Source organism: Pinus tabuliformis, chromosome 6, assembly GCF_031772625.1.
Source record: "Pinus tabuliformis cultivar Carrire ecotype Pingquan chromosome 6, CPIR1, whole genome shotgun sequence".
In the NCBI taxonomy this organism is placed as follows: domain Eukaryota; kingdom Viridiplantae; phylum Streptophyta; class Pinopsida; order Pinales; family Pinaceae; genus Pinus; species Pinus tabuliformis.
Window position 1 is genome coordinate 1,963,543,583 of NC_142292.1, and position 20,078 is coordinate 1,963,563,660.

The window sequence follows — 20,078 nt, forward strand, 5'->3', positions numbered from 1 at the left end:
GCAACCATCACTTGACACTCTAATGTTGGATATAGGAAGCAATTCAATTCCTTGGCTATCTTATAATGAATAAAATTATGGGTACTTCCCGAATCAATAAACACTATTACCTTTTTCTTCTTGATATGTCCTTATATCTTGATAGTTTGAGGAGTGGTAATTCCCGCCAATTCATTACAAGATATGGTCAAATTCATTTCTTGTTTCTCTAGGGTTTCTTCCTAGTGTATATCCTCTTCTTTTGATGTTTCTTATTCCTTTTCTTCCTCCTCTTCACAATCTATGTAAAATAATTTCTTAGGAGCACACTTATGGCCTTTAGTGTATTTTCTATCACAACTGTAACAAAGCCCTTTTTCTCTTTTTTCTTCCAATTGTTGGGGTGTCAACCTTGTAGGTTTTGGAATGGTAGGGGAAACAACACTTCCATCCTTATAGTTGTGAGTCGTAGGCTTCCCTGTTTCCATGATTTTGCTTTCCATTTTTCTTGCCAACTTGAATGCCTTCTCCAATGAATCAAGTTCCCAAAGGCGAACCTCATGTTGGATGTTATCCTTGAAAGCCCCTATGAACACATCAATCCTATGCTCCTCTGGAATATATTTTACCCTTATATTCAATTTTTGGAAGTCCTCAATCTGCTCCATCATTGAACCCTTTTGTTTGAGGTTTATCAATTGGCTAAAAAAAGTGTTGCTTCTTGTATCCTCATAATGTGTTATCATTTCTTCCGTAAAAAATTCCCAAGTGACAATTTGTTTATGAGAGCAAAGCCATCGATACCATATAAATTGATTTCGTTCTAAATATAAAGTTGCAATGCGTAACTTTTGTGTGTTTTTCACATTATGGAGATATAAATATTGCTCCATCTGTAATATCCATGTTACGGGATCCTTGCATCAAACTTCCTCATATCAATCTTTAGAACATGGTGGGTCTTCAACCCAACGTTAGAGTCTATGAAATCATGATTAACATTTCTTTTGTTCTCCTCATGAGTTTCCTTTACTACCCTTTCACCATTAGTAAGCATTTCTTGTAGCAACTTAGTCAAATCTATCTTAAAATCTTCCATGTCGCCTTTCATTTTTTCTTCTATACCATCCATCTTAGCATCCATGCCTTCCATCTTAGCTTCCACACCCTCCATCTTAGCTTCCACACCATTCATATTATCTTCCACGCCATTCATCTTAGATTCCACACCTTTCTTTAAGCCATCAATATTAGCTTCTGTTACCATTTGTGAGAGTGAAATTTGTTGCACTTGGTCTCATAATTTTGACATATCATGTTGCATTTCTTCCTCTTCTTCATGAGTCATGCTAGAGATTTCAGGTTGCTTACTAGGTGTTTCCATTTTCTTTCTTTAGGGAATCAATTAATGATAATTATGCTTCACTAAGCCCTTTGAAATTCAAACTAATTTTCAACCCAAACTTATGCAAAATTTTAAAAAGACTACACACCTTTTTTCGCTTTGTAGAAGCTCGATATTAAATCTATTGTATCTCTGTAATTCTGGATCTCCAAGGTCTAAAATTCCTTCCTGCGGTATCCATCTGAGTCCTCTTTCCAATTCCACCAGTCTTATCAAAATTGGATTCTCCAAGAAAGAGTTATGCCCAATCTCCCAACATGGCCTAATTATATACTTTTTCAGTAGAGCGAACTTGTATGACATGCCCAAAAGAGTGAAATTGAACGTATGGTTGCAGAAATGATAGAGGTTGGTATAATTCAACCTACTCAAAGTTCTTTCTCTGCTTCAGTGGTATTGGTACACAAGAAGGATGGATCATAGCACATGTGTCTGAATTATAGGGAGCTCAACAAGCTTACTATTAAAGATAAATTTCCCATTCCTGTCATTGATGAATTATTGGATGAAATACATGGAGAAATTTACTTCACAAAGTTGGATTTTCGTTCAAGATATCATCAAAACATAATGAATATTGAAGACATTCCAAAATAAACATTTAGATCTCATGAGGGTAATTATGAATTTTTGGTCATGCCTTTTGGTCTTACCAATGCACCTTCTACATTTCAAAGTTTGATGAATTCCATTTTCAAACCCTTAGAAAATTTGTGTTAGTAATTTTTGATGATATACTAATCTACATCAAGTCTTGGAAGGATCATGTTCAACATGTTGATAGGGTGCTCAAACTACTGGAGGAGAAACAATTATATGCAAAAAGATCCAATTGTTTCTTTCGAGTACAAGAGGTGGAATATTTAGGTACTCAGTTAGCTCATAGCTCATCTTATCATCCTGAATCTGATGGGAAAACTAAAATAGTGAAAAAATGTTTGGAATGATATCTTCATTGCTTTGTATCTAATAAACAAACACAATGGATCAAGTGGTTTCCTCTGGTTGAATGGTGGTATAACACTTCCTTCCATACTGCAGCAAAAATGACCCCATTTATGGCATTTTATGGATATCATCCATCGTCCATCACATCATCTTTAAAATAAAATTCTAAGGTTTAAGCAGTGGAGGATCACATCGAGCATCAAAAACAAGTTCTCAAACTCTTAAAGGATAACCTCACTTTGGCGCAGAATAGAATGAAACAACAGGCAGATCAACATCGCAGTGAAAGAAATTTTGATGTAGGTGACTGGGTATTTCTATGACTACAACCATACAAACAAATGTCCCTCAAGCAAGCTAAGAAGGATAATAAATTATCACCAAAGTATTATAGTTCGTACAAGGTGTTACAAAATATTGGTACTATGGCATACAAATTGGAGCTTCCTGCATCTTCCCGAGTGCACCCAGTTTTCCATGTTTCATGCTTAAAGAAGGTTATAGGTGAGAAGATCCCAGTTCAAATAATATGGCCAAAACTTGATGAGGAAGGAAAAATCATATTGGAACCTAAAGTATTCACGAAAATGAGAAATCGACAGCTACGAAATCGATCAATTTCAGAGTATCTCATCAAGTGGAAGAACTTACCTGCTGAAGATTCCACATGGGAGGATGAGAATTTTATACAGAAGCATCCAAAACTACTCAAGCGTTGAGGACACCACTTTTTGAAGGAGAGGGGCATGTTAGGTCCCTATACTACTAGTGTAACCCCTTATTGTTATTAGTGCAACCCCCGTATTTTATTATTGTGCCCATATAGTCCCCATGTTGTTATTATTATGCCCCATAGAAGCCCACTATTGTTATTGTTGTGCCCCTACAATATTATTGTTATGTAGGATTTGATTTTATTGGAACCCCTTAGACTCCTATGTATAGAAAGGAGGTCTTGTCATTTGTATCATCCAATAATTGTTCATTTGTGTAATGTAAAGGAGGTTTCCCCCTCGAAGGGGCTGATTTTGAAGTCGTTGATCTATCTTTTCTATCTTTTTGTGAGTTGGTTTCATAACAGAAAATCAACAGAGAAACAACAATTGTAGCCATTGCTACTCCTGTGCTAGTTTGAGAACTAATTTGCTAAAAGTTTTCACCTATTTGTAGAGATTTTTTTTATGTACTTGAATTAAATGAAATTGTATCGACATCCTTACTCACTAGATAGTCGAAAAGTACAAGTTCTCTCAAGGAGAAAATCCTAAGTCACTGGCCTAAGTTACATCATCAATTCTCTTAAGGCCGAGAACTTAGATTCAAAAAAAAAACATTCACATGAAGTGAACCATTATGGAGAGATGGTGTGGACAACTAGAAAATACTATTGTGGGTGTGATGGATAGATTCATGCAATCCAAGGCTCTTTACTCCTATCTACGTTTCTCAAAAGTATCGACTTTTCTCTTCAATACTCTAAGATGAGTTGTAATTGTGTGAATGGACGAGGGTCGTGATCTAGCTGGCAAGTACCATTTGAAGATCAACAATGTCAAAACAATAGAGAAGCAACTGAAGTTGATCGACAATTTCATTTTCTTTCTAATCAGCGTACTTGGGATGAACATCTAAGGTATAATTTAAAGGGGCTACAACAAATCCAATTGCAATTTATTGAGATGTGTTTGATGATCCAACGCCAATAGCGTAGAGGCATGGGTAGATATAAGGGCATAGACCTAGTGGAATAGAAACAGAACCAAGACCAACATCCAAGCACTCATCTAGGTGAGTAACATCTATGTTTATTCAAGAATCTAAGCCAATTGATCCTGCTAAATTATTTTGTTGACAGAATGAATTTCAAGAGGGGCGTTACTTTAGCCTAGGTGTTCAATGGTTGGAGTAATTGTAAGATAGACTGGTGTTATTAAACGTTACAAAAATATTACACAAAGCTGGAATCTCTCCTACATTACAAAAGTCGAACATCCCAAAGATATGATGGTGCAACAATTAAATGCTTCATCTTCATTTCAAGAAATCTTATGTTGATGATAATTTATTTTGACAAATAAATTGCAGCAAAACGTTATATACTATAATTTATTTTGACAAATAAATTGCAGCAAAACGTTATATACTATGCATTTACAGTATCTGTCAGATGTTAACTTCTGCCACCCAAAATATATATGCCTTAAAAAGGGAATGTGAGACATCAAGTTGGTTGTGACAACAACGCGTAGATATGTTAGATTTGAATTGCACCAAAGTGTTACGGTCAGAGGATGAATAATGCTAGTAGTATTTTAGACGCTACATAATTAGAGTGGGTTGCGAATGCCAAAGAATTCCATAAAAAAAAATAGTATGTTAAATGTGTAAAACATTACAATAATGGAAGATCCGACATAGAAGAACTTTTTACTACCAAATAATGCCATATATTGAAGTTGCAGATCCTCCACATGATGGTGCACTACCAACTTGAGATTCTCTGGTCGCATCTCTTATTCCATGTATTGATGAAATAATAAAGGACCGAACTCCTATAGACCTCTATGTCGGGTAACCATATATTAATTTTGAAGGCAACAAATATGGTGAAAAGCCTTGGTCATATAATGGTAATGCGATGACAGAATTACAATGTAGACCTGAGCATGCAATGGCATCTAATGACAATATAGTGACAACCGAAATGATATCCATTGATGTTATATATGTTGCTTTCCATTATATCATCTATTGGAGTGAGATTGGCAGCGATTGAATTATAATATGCATACAGGGAAAACAATTGTATTACAATATTGCATTGACGTTGAATTGCAAATTTCATGGATCTTTTGTTGTTGTCCTAATTAATGTTTCCCATCAAATTAAATGTATCTACATTGACATTATTGATCTGATGCCATTGAGCAACAATATTTATAAATACGCACTTGGGATGATGTTGTGTTCATATCTATGACGTTATATTGGGTGTGATATATTGTTTGAAAAGTATGTGGAGATGGTAATGAAATATGGTTGGAGCTAACCAGCCATATATTGGGTATTTAATGCCCTCAGATCAGCACGCAACTTAGTCCGATAACACGGGAGCGGGCAAATATTATTTAATGCCGAATTTGCCGTTCCCGTGTTAAGTCCCGTGCTCTGAAGACATTAAATACCCAATATATGGCTGGTTAGCTCTTTCCATAAAATATGGTTAAAATATGCATCGATATATAATGGTTATAACATAATGCTTGATATATGGATATCGCAGAGTTGATTTAATGCTTGATATATGGCTACAATGGTGCAGTGAGCATGGAATACCTTCAGTTCTTGTGTGGTATCATCACAATGCTACATACATTATTATTTCCAACATTTAGGTGGCGTTGATGTGTGGTGGCAATGTTACAAATGGAAAGCATTACAAATTGGTTGATCGTTGAGCGACACATTATTGTAACAAATGTGTAATGCATATCGTAACATCTCACAGAATTAAGATTCCAGGGGCATATAAATATGGTGAAGGAATTGTATGTGATCACTCCCATTCTCGAACTGACATTTGCTTCGCATTTGGACATGTTCACATGAATGTGACTTCGAGTCTTTTCATGCTTAATGCTTTTAATGAGAATAAAAGTGGAATAAAAGAGAAAATAAGGCCTTATACATGCAAATGGGAAAATGATGTTATGAATTTGGTAAATGATGTAACTTTGCAGAGCAAACTTGTGCAAAATAATTCCATGTTGAACTGTGATGTTAAGCATGAAGTCCCAACTATTATGTTTAGTACTAGAGGATACACAAGAAATGTGTACCATGATTTCAACGACGACATTATTCTCCTCTACATCACATCGCAGCATCTGAAAATAGAAGTTGTACTTGTTAATGTTGATTGTAACAACTAGTGGCTAACCAAGTATGATGAAGTGCTAAATAACCTGACCAAATACAAGGTTATCAATTTCAAGAATGAAACAATGATACACTGCTTTCCTAAGGTCACAGTGTGTGTATGTATACATAATGAAATGACAATTGATCCATCTCTAATTCCAAACAACGAAACTATACTTGACTTTAGAGAATTGCTTGATAAGGCTTACAAACGAGGCTATCGACTGCCTGAGAAAAATCCAAGTGGGACTAAGAGGCCTACTCTCGTTATTCTTGTTCGTGATGGAAGCAGAGTGATACTGAACCTTAAACAACTTGTGAAACTGGCTAAGCAAGTAGGATTCAATGTCACATTATGGAAGTCGCTTCCAACTACTGACATGAAGGCAACATATAGACTCCTAAATTCAAGACATGTTTTAATGAGAGTACATGGAGCAGCATTGACACATTTCCTCTTTATGCGTATAAGCATTCTGTTCATTCAGATCATTCCTCTGGGTACTGATTGGGCTTCTCGCAACTACTATGCTGATACTGCACAAAAGATGGGGCTTCAATACATTGGTTATAAGATAGGTATAAATGAAGGTTACACTCTAAGTGACAAATACAAAGAGAATGACATAGTATTGATGAATGCAATAGAAATAGTCACGTAAGCGTGATCAGCAACAAAACAAATATACTTGGAATAATAAGATGTTTGTATTGATTTGCATCGGTTCAAGAATACTCTTATGGATGCTAAGAGAAGATAATTTAGATCCATTCATAAAGAGTACAGGAAAGGGCGTAATGGATGACTAAGCTTTCAAAAGCAGTAAATCTAAATGTAGTCAGTGGAAAGTCATTTTCGATGTGCTATGGGTAGCATCAATCATTTTCAGGGCAGAGGTTCATAAGTATAACCTTTGGTCTCTGTCTATTTGTAAGTTTTTCTATCACTGGGATTTCCATTGGACATCTCCAAATATTAGTTGTGGAACTCACAGAGATCTGAACGAATGATTAATTTGTCCATAAGATAATTTCTAGTAGTCGTTGATCAGAAAATTTGTGCATTTTATAAGAGGCTTGCATAGGAGGTTAATGGTGATATGCCTAAGGAGGATACATTGTGAGCTAGGATCTATCTGTATTGACCCTAGTTATTGTGAAAAGGGCATTACTCTTGAAAAACTAGTTATTGAGGCCAAGAAACCAAACTTTGTTATTTGTAAGTGTGCAAGAGTTCAAATTCTCTAGAACAGAAAGAAGATTGTTGCATTTGTTCCCAATGATAGTTGTTTGAACTACATTGAATAAAACGATGAGGTCTTTATTGTTGGATTTGGGCGAAAGGGGCACACTGTGGGAGATATTCCTAGAGTTATGTTTAAAGTTGTTAAGGTGTCTGGTGTCATAAGGAGGCACATACAGAGGACGTGGTCATTATCCTGATCATGGAAAAAATGACACTCATTAGGTTACAATGTAGTATGATGGATGGAATCAATGCCAATGCAACATTCTTCAACGCCAATGGTGCCAGAACATTAATCCAACACAACATTTAAAAATTTCACAACTTCAGTATTATGTGTTATGACAGTGATATTGTTGATGAGGAAGAGCGTTATTACAACAATATTGTTCTTACGGTGGTGAGTTGTGGTGTATTGGACTCCAAGTGTAAAGAAATGGGATCGTTAGCGTGTTCTTGCTTAATCAAGATCAGATGATCCCCATATTCTATTTTGTTTCAGAATGAAAATATCAAGAGTCCTGGAAATGATTTTCTCTTTAAGCGCTATGGATTGGATTTCCGCCCTCTTCTATGGATGGATGAAATAATAATATCTTTGTTGTTATCTTTGAGTTTAGCATGGACACATATTAAATAAAACCATCAAGCTCAGAAGGATGACTTGACATACATTTAATATTGCGATAAGATTTATGGTGGTTTGTTTCAATGTGTATTAGCATTGCATTGTAGAGCTTAGTTATATATATAGTGAATTAGGATTTTATGCCCTAATTAATGGGTTGACATCCAAATTTATTCAAACAATTTTTTCAATAAATTGAATGTGATGTTGGAGCCTTAGTTTATATTCAACATAGATATGAGTAATTCATAGGCAGCGTATTATTTTGGGCAGCGATGAGATTAAGAAGAAACGCAAATGCTATTGCAGATATTAAGCTTTGAATTGAAACATCATTCAACAATGGCATGCATTCATATGTTTGATGGATGGTTATTATAAATCACCAAGATTGGGATACTCCATAAGATATTTGATGGAACTATGGCTAATAAACTATGTAGACAATAATATATTATATACATGTATTATCATATGTTGTATATGTAGTATATCTGCATATTTATTGTTGATGTGTTAATATATGATATGGTGACTTGCTAAAAAATGATGCGTTATACTCGTAGGTGCCATATCGATCTTTATGGTCAGATAGAGTAGTGCAACGTGGATGGAAATTCTTCTGCTAACAACATGAAAGGTAAAATGTTGTGGAGAGGCCTAGTGTATATCACATCAATGACTATGGTTCTCAGATCAGGGACATTTCATTGTTTATGAGTGCAAAGACATAATCTAAAATTATATGATTGCATGAGATATTGTAATGTGACAAAGTGCAGAACCATTGTCCTCTAAACATGAACATCATGCAATGGTATCATATTAATGGTTTAATAACTTACACAAGTTTCATAGTTGTTTAATTCCCTTCAAGATCATTTAGTCCATGGTTAAAGAAGCCATATCCAAGAATACAAGTTCAAGGGTTGACATACTTTAGACACCCTTTAAATTGATGTCAAAGGGGGACGTAAGCATAAGAATGGAGAATAACTTTTCATTTTTTTAAGGATAAAATGGGGGAGGATCAAATTTTTTCCATCAATGCCAAAGGGGGAGATTTATAGCATTATTGCCATTGATGGAAAAGGAGCAACATGAGTAGCAAGGTATGCAGGAGAAGCAACAAGGCAAATAAGGCAAAAGTACGATAAAGAGGCAACAAAGAAACAAATATGTGATGGAAAAGAAGCAACGAAGAGGTAGCAAAGCAAGGAGCAACAAGAAGCAAAAGAAGGCAAAGGAGCAAGAAGCAACAAAATATGAGATGCAAAGGAGTAGCAACAAGGAATAATGAAGGAGAAGCAACAAGCAAAGGAGCATCAACAAGGAACAATGAAGGAGCAAGAAAGGAAAAGGAGCAGCAACATGGAAAAATGAAGGAGAAACAATAGGTAAAGAAGAAACAACATGACAATGTATACATTAATGAACAAGATCAACAATGAAAAGGAGCAAAAGAAGGAGGAGGAGTTGTGATACATTGAAATGTTTTGATAATGTTGCAAAGATTGCTATATTGAAGAATTTGTTGTGATGTGAAATTTTTGATTAGGTTGAATTGTTGTGCTACAAAGGCAAGACTCCAAGGAAAAGGTAAATATGTTGCAAAGATTGTTGTGATGCATTAATGATAAATATTGTTATTTGATGTTGGCATTAGGTTGATGGATTTATTCATTACATGTAGCTGAAATTAATATTTGTTGGATTATTTAATTTTGTGTTCTAATATTCAAGATATAAAGAGTTTGGAAATGAATGAGTGGAAGGCAAAGAGTCAAGCCTATTCCCTTTATATTCCTATGTGGGATACAAACAACCAACAAACTATCTTTATAAAAGATGTGATTTTGGAAGGCATTAAAGGTTAGAGAGTGGGAGAATGTGTTAGAGTTGATTGAGCTATTATGCATTAGTTACATGGCACGTATGAAGCTTATGTGAAGTAGATTTAAAGGGAAGAAGATGCATAAATGAAGATGGAGATATGCAGCATTTATGACCAGGTAAACCAACACATTGCATTTCTTGTTTGCATCAGGGGATGATAGTCTCATTTCAAGTAGTGGCTTGATAAACCTCAAGTTGGAGCTTGTTGAGGTAGGAGCCTCCTACGGGTTGTAGCCTACAGAAAACATATGCGAGCTGGAGCTTCCTTGCAGTTACAACTTACATAAAATTGAGGTAGCAACCTCATGTAGGTTGGAGCCTACAAAAAATCAGATGTAATAAGGAGTAGGAGCTTGCCTTTGCATCAAAACAATAAAAAAATCATGGTTTTCTCCCTTTATGGGTTTCCACATATATCTGGTGTCAATATGTGGTGATGTGATGTTTTTATTAGCTTATTACTTGTTGTTCACATATTCAATATGATGGTCATTATTTGTTACGATGCTCATGCAATGTTTCAGTTAATGAGATTAAGGAAAATAATTTTAATGTCCATGAAAATACTAAAATGATTCATCCCCACTCTCAGTTTAGTCAAATTTTCATCAACTAAAGGAGCAAAGAAAGAACTTTAACTAGGTCGAATTATACCGACCTCTAGCATTTTTGCAACTATACGTTCAATTTCACTCATTTGAGCATAGGGATATCTGTAAGGCTTGATGTTTCGAGGAACACTTTCTGGAATCAAATGAATAGCATGATCATGATCTCGAATAGGTGGGAGGCCTTTGGCGGTCTCAAATACCTTGGAATGATTGTCCAAGACTTTTTGGAGATATGGAGAAATCGATGATTTCGATGTTTGAACCCCTACCAAGCATAATTGTGCAATTACTCCCTATTGTTCTTTCTTCAAAATATTTTCCATGCCATTAGAGATGATTATCTTTCCTATTTCCCTATGATACCCTTTAATTCTACTTCTTTTCCTTCCCAAAAGAAATTCAAGAAAAGTTCGTTAAAATTGTTAGGATATTCCGACACATAGGATATAGTTAAGTTCAACTTGGTCTAGTATAGAGTTAGGTTAGAGTTAGGTAAAGTGTGTTTCTTTACCGTTGTACATTTTGTAACTTACAATCCGACGGTCACGATATGTAGTGATCCGACGGTTCACTCTCACCTCGGTATTACCGACACTTGATCCGTGGCTTGACACCCGATTGGTCCATGAGTTCTATTTAAAGCGCATGGAGGGTCATTGTTCGGGCAATCCGTGCATGAGAGAAGCTTATGTAAATTTTCATTCTTTGATTAATAAATTGCCTGTAGTACCCACGTTGGGACAGGTCGTGGACTGTTTCCCTCCTTGCACTCTGAGGGTTTTAACCACGTCAAAAATACTGGTGTATTGATTTGAGATCTGGTTGTGAGCGGTGTCCTTTTGGTATTCTTTCTATGGAACTTACACTGTAAATTCTTACATGGTATCGGAGCTATTTGAGGGCCGCGTCCGTTGGTGATCCAAATCTGAAGCCGGTAGAACTGCATGCGGCTGTCGTTTCCTAGATCTGCTGTTTCTGACTGCTTTCGGGCCGAGAGGACTGCTCTGTTGCGTTCGGAGCATCTGTTCCAGTGAGGAACCCCTTTCGTTTCACGCGAAAAGGTTTCCGGTAGCCCTAGCTGCGTCATTTTTCAGATCGGGAGGTATACAGTGTTTCTTTTGCAGTTTACTGTTATTTTCTCTCTGCTTATTTCGGTCTCAGTTTATTTAGCCTTTTTTTTTAACCGGATCTATACCTTTCATTTCTGCGTATGCTCTTTGCCCTGCGACTCTGTGCGATCTGGGCAAATCAGAAACAGAAAGGAAGGATTTTTCTCATGTGTATGCTCTTTTCCCTGCACCTTAGTGTGATCTCGGAAAATCAGAAACATTGAGAAAAATATTTAGTTTTTCGGCTAAAGCTAACTTTGAGATTTTTTTTTAAATTTCTAGTTTTTTGGCTAAAGCTAACTTCGAGCCGCAAGGTTCGTTTTTCTTTGCATATTCGTGTTGGGTTTTGTGTTTTGTGTTTTGTAGGGAAAAAGAGCTTTATCAAGGCAAGCACGCAAACCAAGCCCCCCCCCCCCCCCTCTCTCTCTCTCTCTCTCTCTCAAATTTTTTGTATAGATCAATTGGTTCAAAGCTATTTTAAGAGAGTAGAGGTCTTGGGTTCAAGTCTCCATTTTGTGGGGGCGGATTTTTTCATTCCCGCACATTCGCGCACTTTGCCGGCAACGTCAACAATTTTTTTTCAAAAAGCCATAACTTCTTCATCCGGAAGCCTTTTTCAGAGCCGTTTTTTTTAAAACCGCCTATTTTTTCGAGATCTATCCGTTGGAACACTTACTTTCAGCATCTTCAGCTTCAGTTTTTTTTAAAATGGAAAGTCCATGCCAAGTCATTCTTGACAGCACTAACTACTTCCAATGGGTAGAATACATGGAAGATTTACTTAGAAGTAAAGGTCTCTTCAGAATAGCCACAAACCAAGAGAAGAAACCAAAAGATGAAGACAAGGCGGCAAAATGGGAAAATAGACAAGATCAAGCACGTGGTTTGATAGGGATGTCTATTTCTCCTGATCTTAGATTCCACATTGCAGGACTTGAGACTCCTCATGAAGCATTAGAAAAACTTGCTAAAGTTTTTGGGATTAAAAATGAAATTAGAGCCCATCAACTTGAAAATGAGCTGCTTACTTTGGATCCTAATAATTTTTCTTGCATTGAAGATTTCTTGTCCAAATTCAAGACCCTTAGATATCTCTTGGAAGGTGTTAAAGTTAAGAAAGAAGATAGTAACCTTATTTATTCCATCCTTACTAAGTTGGGACCAGCCTACTCTGTATTTGTTTCCACTTTCCATTCTACAAGGGAAGCTTTCATTTGTCAAGGACAAGACTACAAGGCCCCTTCCTTTGACTCCTTTTGTGATTCCTTAATAAGAGAACAAGAAAAACTCTTACACCTTGGTCTTCTTAATCTTGGAAACTCTTCCACGAAAGCGTTAGCCGCCCAGCAGCAACCAAATTCAAAGAATCCTAAGAAGTCATATCCTCAAAAGAATGGTCCTAAACCATCTCAGCCTCAAAATGAAAGATCATTTCAGCAAAATGATAAGACCAATAAAAACAAATGGAAGAAGACTGATAGACATTGTAACTTTTGTAATCGAGATGGCCACTTAGAATCTAAATGCTTTAAGAAGATGGAAGCCTTGGAAGCCGCAATGAAGAAACATAACATCCATGTGGAGCCTACTTCAACTTCAACTTCCGGAATGGCACTTTCTGCATGTCATTGTCAATCATCTCAGTCTGGTTATGCATTAAATGTATCTTCTTCTTCTTCTCATTCTCATGAGTGGCTCATTGATTCTGGAGCCTCTTGTCACATGGCCAAAAACCAAGCCATGTTTTCTTCTTTAAATGATTGTAACACCAAAAATATATATATTGGTGATGATAGATCTCTTAATGTTGTAGGGACTGGAACTGTTCATCTAGACAATGGTCAGTTTAATGATGTATTATGTGTTCCAACCTTATCCTGCAACCTTCTATCTGTCTATCAGATAACTCATTCAGGTGAAGGTAAAATTGTTGAATTTTCACCTCATGATGTTGTAATCAAGGATCTAAAAGATCCTAAACAGATTCTAGCTACTGGTCTTGCTGATGATTCCAAAAGGTTGTATAAGTTTCACAACTTTGGGTCATCCAATCTTCCCTCAGTATTTGTTGCTCATAATGATGAAGTGAGCAAACTTTGGCATGAGCGATTTGGTCACTTAAACTATCGCTCCCTTCAGCATCTATGTAAAGAAAATATGGTGACAGGTCTTCCTATGGTATCTTGCAGAGATGGTGTTTGTTCCGGATGTGTACTCGGAAAACATCATCGGGACAGTTTTGACAAACGTGCCTCTTGGCACGCCTCAGCCCCTTTACAGCTTGTGCACACTGATTTATGTGGTCCTCTTCCTGTTGCTTCATTCTCTGGCTGCAAGTACTTCTTAACTTTCATTGATGATTTCTCCAGACGCACTTGGGTATACTTCTTAAAACTCAAGAGCGAAGTATTTAACACTTTTTTGGCCTTCAAAGCCTTTGTTGAAAAACAATCTGGACATCAAATTCTTAAGCTAAGAACTGATAATGGTGGAGAATATGTTAAAAACACATTCATCAACTTTTGCACCGAAAATGGAATTCAAATGCAACATACTGTTCCATACACTCCACAACAAAATGGTGTAGCTGAAAGGAAAAATCGCACCTTAAAGGAAATGGCTAATTGTATGCTGCAATCTAAAGGACTCAGTCTTAGTTTTTGGGCCGAAGCAATTAATTGTGCAAATTATATAATCAATCGCACTCCTACTAAGGTTCTAGAGAATATCACTCCAGAAGAAGCTTGGAGTTCCATTAAACCAGATGTAAGTCACTTTCGTGTGTTTGGAAGTGAAGCATGGGCCCATATTCCAGATGAAAAGCATAAAGCTTTAGAACCTAAGAGTGAGAAATGTACTTTTGTTGGATATTCTGAAGATGTAAAAGGTTATAGACTTATTCCATTTAAGTCCAAAAATGTTATCATTAGAAGAGATGTAAAATTTGATGAAAATAAATCGGCCTGCGAGCCTAGTCCGGCGGATGTGCCACCTCTTCCTATCTCTTCTACTTTTGAAAACATTTCTTCTTCAGATGATGAAAGCGAGGATGATAATCCTCCCCCACCTTCTCAGGATCCTCAACTTCCAAGATGGGTCCGTGCTACTCGGGATGCAGCAGGTGATCTTGCCGGTGATCCTACAGATCAGCGACGTACACGTTCTCAGTTTGAAAGAGCCTCTTCTTTACTGGCTCAAGCTCCAGTAAATCATGATCCTGACACTTTTGCAGAAGCTTCAGGCCATCCACATTGGGAAGCAGCTATGAATGAAGAATATCATTCATTAATGACAAATGATACATGGGATCTTGTTCCTCTACCAAAGGGACGCAAACTTGTTAGATGTAAATGGGTTTACAGAACCAAGTATGGACCAGATGGGAAAGTTGATAAACATAAAGCTCGTCTCGTTGCTAAGGGCTTTTCACAGGTTGAAGGCATTGACTACACTGAAACCTTCTCCCCTGTTGCCAAAATGAACTCTATCCGCCTTGTTCTTTCCCTTGCTGCCTCTTTAAAATGGGAAGTCCATCAGATGGATGTTAAATCTGCCTTCTTGCATGGGGACTTGCAGGAAGAAATCTATATGGAACAACCCATTGGCTTCATACAAACAGACTCCAGCCTTGTTTGTCGACTTAAGAAATCCCTTTATGGCCTCAAGCAAGCTCCTCGGGCTTGGTATGCCAAAATGGATAGCTTTCTTTTAGAATCTGGCTTTTCTAGGTGTCATTCTGACAATACTGTCTACACCAAGAAAGTGGGCAACTCTCTTATCATCCTTGTTCTTTATGTTGATGATCTTATTCTTACTGGTAGTGATCCCAACCTTATAAACCATGTGAAGTCCAGCCTTAAAAAGAAATTTGAAATGACAGACTTAGGACACTTACACTATTTTCTCGGTCTTCAAGTCTTGCAATCCCAGGAGGGTATTTTCCTTTCCCAGTCCAAGTATGCTTGTGATATTCTTCGTCATTTTCACATGGAAGACTGTAAGCCAGCCCCTTCTCCCTTTCAGTCTGGAGTCAAACTTTCAGTCTCTTGTACTTCTCCTGAAGTTGATGCTACCTTATACCGTCAACTTGTCGGAAAACTCTTGTATTTAACCCATACTCGTCTTGATCTTTCCTTTGTTGTTGGCCTTGTTGCTCATTTTATGCAAAACCCCCGTGAAAGTCATTGGAAAGTAGCTAAAAGAATACTTCGTTATGTTCGAGGTACAGTACAGTTTGGGATTCATTACAGTGCCAAAGCAGCTCCTCTGTTAGTTGGTTTCACTGATTCTGATTGGGCTGGTGACCATGATGATCGGAAGTCTACTGCCGGTTATGTCTTCACTCTTGGTTCAGGACCTATTACATGGGCTTGTAAGAAACAGGCTGCCATTTCTCTTTCGTCAGCAGAAGCAGAGTATCGTGGTGCCGTGGAAGCTAGTAAGGAAGCCTTGTGGCTTCGACAGATCCTATCAGAGTTTGGCTTTGAGCAGCAGCATCCAACCACACATTGGTGTGATAATCAAAGTGCCATTTAGCTATGCAAAGATCCAGTCCAGCATCAGCGCAGCAAACACATTGAACTACACATGCACTTCATCAGAAAGCTCATTCATGACCATGTTCTTGAAGTGCAATATTGTCCAACAGATGATCAGGTTGCAGACATCTTCACAAAGGCTCTCACAGAGGCGAAGTTCACTAAACTTCGATATATGCTTGGAGTTCAGGAAGTTGTCACTAAGGGGGGATAGGCTCTAGTGCCTCCTTCCTTCTCCTATTGTGTCATATTTGTAAATCCTTCAATCCTATCCCAAGTTGTTCTTAAGGGGGGATGTTAGGATATTCCAACACATAGGATATAGTTAAGTTCAACTTGGTCTAGTATAGAGTTAGGTTAGAGTTAGGTAAAGTGTGTTTCTTTACCGTTGTACATTTTGTAACTTACAATCCGACGGTCACGATATGTAGTGATCCGACGGTTCACTCTCACCTCGGTATTACCGACACTTGATCCGTGGCTTGACACCCGATTGGTCCATGAGTTCTATTTAAAGCGCATGGAGGGTCATTGTTCGGGCAATCCGTGCATGAGAGAAGCTTATGTAAATTTTCATTCTTTGATTAATAAATTGCCTGTAGTACCCACGTTGGGACAGGCCGTGGACTGTTTCCCTCCTTGCACTCTGAGGGTTTTAACCACGTCAAAAATACTGGTGTATTGATTTGAGATCTGGTTGTGAGCGGTGTCCTTTTGGTATTCTTTCTGTGGAACTTACCCTGTAAATTCTTACAAAAATTAGAAGCTATTGTCCCCAAAGATTGTAACCATTGGACTCCTAGTACAACATCAGCACCACCCATTGAAATGGAAAGGATTGGACCATTCAATAGATATTCTCCCATTGTTAGCTTGATATTATGGCACTTTTCAGAGCAATTTATAGTTCCTCCATTTGCAACCATCACTTGACACTCTGGTGTTTGATATAGAAAACAATTCAATTCCTTGGCTATCTTACAATGAATGAAATTATGGGTACTACTGAGTCAATCAACACTATTACCTTTTTCTTCTTGATATATCATTCTATATTGATATTTTGACGAGTGGTAATTCCCGCCAATGCATTACAAGATATGGTCAAATTCATTTCTTCTTTTTATGGGTTTGGTTCCTGGTGTATATCCTCCTCTTTTGATGTTTCTTGTTCCTTTTATTCCTTATCTTCACAATCTATGTAAAATATTTTCTTCTCAGCACACTTATGACCTTTAGTGTATTTTCTATCACAACTGTAACAAAGCCCTTTTTCTATTTTTTGCTCCAATTTTTGTGGTGTCAACCTTGTAGGTTGTGGAAGGTTAGGATAAATAACATTTCCATCTTTATAGTTGTGAGTGGTAGCAGCTATTGTTGCCATAATTTTTCTTTCAACTTTTCTTAGCACCCTGAATGCCTTTCCAATGAATAGGTTCCTAAAGGCGAACCTCATTTTGGATGTTATCCTTTAAAGTCCCTATGAAGACATAAATCCTATGCTCCTCTGGAATATGAGTTACCCTAATATTAAGTTTTTGGAAGTCCTCAATGTGCTCCACCATTGAACCCTTTTGTTTGAGATTTATCAATTGACTGAAAAAGGTGTTTCTCTTTGTATCGTCATAATGTGTTATTATTTGTTCCATAAAAATTGACCAAGTGACAAGTGGTTTGCAAGAAAAAAGCCATCGATACCATACAAAATGATTTTGTTCTAAATATAAAGATGCAATGTGTACCTTTTGTGTGTGTTGCACATCATGTAGATCAAAATATTGCACCATCTGTAGTATCCATGTTACCAAATCCTTGCTGTCAAACTTCCTCGTATCGATCTTTGAAATGTGGTTGGTCTTCAACCCAAGGTTAGAGTCTGTAAATTCATTATTAATATTCATTTTATTCTCATCATGACTTTCATGGAATACCTTGTCGCTGTTAGGAAGCATTTCTTGTAGAAACATTTTCAAACCTTCCATTTATGCTTCTAAACCATCCTTCAAACCTTCCATTTTTGTTTCTAAACCATTCGTCAAGCCTTCCATGTCCCTTTTTATTTCCGATTCTAGACCATCCAAGTTCCCTTTTAAACCATCCATCTTTAAACACATATTTCATTAAATTTGGAAGTATTCTATTACAAGGCCTCCAACAACATTCATTTTTTTTGTAAATTTCCATATTAAATTGATTCAACATTAAAATAATTTGCAAGTAATTTCTAACCAATTAGAGATCATGAATAGGTCAAACATGGGGTTGTTATGTATAATAGTATCAATACACAATAGGAGTGTGAAATCAAACTCTTAGAAGAAATTGATTTAAGTTAAATCATATTCGTATGTCAAACATCCAATCAAGATATTATAGTTATGGATAACATGCTAGATTTATCGATGTTTAAATTTTATGTCTCGCAACTCTAACCCCGTTTCCCCCAACCTACAAGGGATTTGTTGATTGAATGATGGTGATGTGAGGATCTTCCTGTAAATGACAAGGATAGGTGTCCCTTGCATTGCATTGAAACTAGTCTATTAAAACCTTAGTAAAATGTTCTTGTGCTCAATTTCCTACGGCCCCTTTGTGCATTTATGAAGCACTGATGAGGGGGTCATCATTCATCTTCATAGAATGCAGGCATATACTATAAAGGTTATACATTGTTGATCTACGTATTTCAAGAAGGTTAGGCACCATTGGTCTATCTCCACTCAAATCCAAGTACATCAAATGAGAGTTCTTAAATTGGTATTCAGGTCATTCCATTATGATGGACAGTGTCACAAAATGAAGTAAACAAGAAACTTTAGTGGTGAATTCTTGTAAGTAGTGGAGGCAGGGGTTTTCAAATATTAGCACAATTGATGGTCGTGTGGATATTGATCTCTCCTTGTAAACATTTTCAAAACCAATAATAGTCTCGATGTAAATTTAGTGTCAACCAATAGTATGGAAAACCGGCATGATTGACCATTACTTTCACTAAGAAGAGAAAATGATAAGCATTTTTAATGGGGAAGAAATAAATGTGAAACGTAACTCATGTATTTTAGTTTAAATTTGTATAAGTCCCCGTGTTCTTTAATTATTAAATACTTAATGTAAATACTTCTAAATTATCATTAAGATATTGATTTTGAAGATTAAACGTGTATTAAAAGGCATTCATCTATGACATTGGATTTTTCATGTAGCATGAATAAACCACTTAAAGCTAATTATCAATTAATCTTAAATAGTTTTGTATAAGATATATCTTTACTTGCATTAATAGATTTATTTCAAAAATAAATTACATTTTTAAACTTGTATGAATACATATAACTAAATAAAATTCAATAAATAACTCCCGAGTCTTGTTGGATTCTATGAGATTATTTTAAGTACAAATAGTTTATTTAAGATTTGAAATTTACAAAATTTTAATATTGATGGTGAAAGCATGTCATATGGTGTAAAAAGTTTAAAGGCATCCATTTATGGCCCATCTGTTGAATGAGCTTAAATAGTCTACTTAATGCTCATGGTGAATTCATTAATCCATGTTTTATTAGAAAATTCATTTTCTTTACATGGTTTTTATTATAGAAATAACAATTTCACATTTGTACATTCATATTAAACCACATGATATTTAAATAGAAATTTAATTAGTCATTAAAACTATTGAGATGAGGTGTCCCTTGCATTGCATTGAAACTAGTCTATTAAAACCTTAGTAAAATGTTCTTGTGCTCAATTTCCTACGGCCCCTTTGTTAGTCATCTCATCTCATCTCATTTAATTAA

At 36.4% G+C, this 20,078-nt stretch overlaps 1 pseudogene; it reads left to right on the forward strand.

The window, feature by feature from the left end:
* The first annotated feature begins 5,817 nt into the window (after positions 1-5,817).
* Positions 5,818-7,014, forward strand: LOC149267026 (xylan glycosyltransferase MUCI21 pseudogene; annotated as a pseudogene).
* Positions 7,015-20,078: the final 13,064 nt, after the last annotated feature.